Source organism: Cucurbita pepo, chromosome LG05 (genome assembly GCF_002806865.2).
Source record: "Cucurbita pepo subsp. pepo cultivar mu-cu-16 chromosome LG05, ASM280686v2, whole genome shotgun sequence".
NCBI classification, from domain to species: domain Eukaryota; kingdom Viridiplantae; phylum Streptophyta; class Magnoliopsida; order Cucurbitales; family Cucurbitaceae; genus Cucurbita; species Cucurbita pepo.
The window spans coordinates 5,246,179-5,247,121 of record NC_036642.1 but is presented as its reverse complement, the minus strand read 5'-3'; positions in this window follow the sequence as shown (position 1 = coordinate 5,247,121).

Below are 943 nucleotides of genomic sequence, written 5' to 3'. Positions count from 1 at the left end.
ACTCTTTAAATAGAGTGATCATGGTACATGGAAGGTCTACTTCTTCTTGGTGAAAAACCTTGAGTAAAAAAACCTCTCACGAACACTCTCTTCATACAAAATCCCTCCAAAGTTTAGTCCCTCACCGGATTCCACAATCCCGTTCTAAGGCCGAAGGATAGTGGAGAAGACACTAGTGGTGGTTCGAAACCGGTTCGTGAAGAAAAAGAAGTTTGAACTACAAATGGTTAGTATCTAAACTCATTAAGTTTTAATACTTATGAACATTCTAGTTATTTACTATAATTGATGTTCTAAAAGTGCCTAAGATCTAAATTGCTTCCGCATGTGTTATAGTAACACCATTTGTTAGGTCATTATGCAAGAGATTGTCAAGCCAAGGAAAAGGTGGAAGAAACGATCAACCTAGCCTTGGATGACGCAACAAACGGAGGCATTCTCATGATGGCTCAAAATTAAGAGCTGAAAAAAAAAAGAACACGGCGGTGAGAAAGATGATGGCGATAGTCGTGAGGTAGTGAAAACTGTTGGAAATTAGGTGATGCGCAGCGGATGTGGCGAAATCCTGATAGCGGAGACAAGAAAATCGAAGAAAGATGAACAACCGAACAACAGAGAGTCCAAGCTCGAAGAGAGAGAGCTCCAATGGCTGGAAAGGCAATTCGAGGAAGAAAGAAGAAATAGGATGAAAATGAAAGAAGAAAAGAAAGAGTTAGAAATAAATGTTGAAAGGTTAGAGAAGGAAATTGCCGAGCTGAGTGAGAGTTCCTCCTATCTCAAACAGGAGAAGGAAGAGAATGGGCAGGTAATCTCTGAACTTGTGAAGAAAGTTGAAGAAGGTGTGAAGAAAGAGAATGACCTGTTAATAGAGATTGAGGCTCTAGTGGATGAGTTAGTGAGGGAGGAAAAAGATATAGAGATGTTGGCTCAATAGAGAGACTCA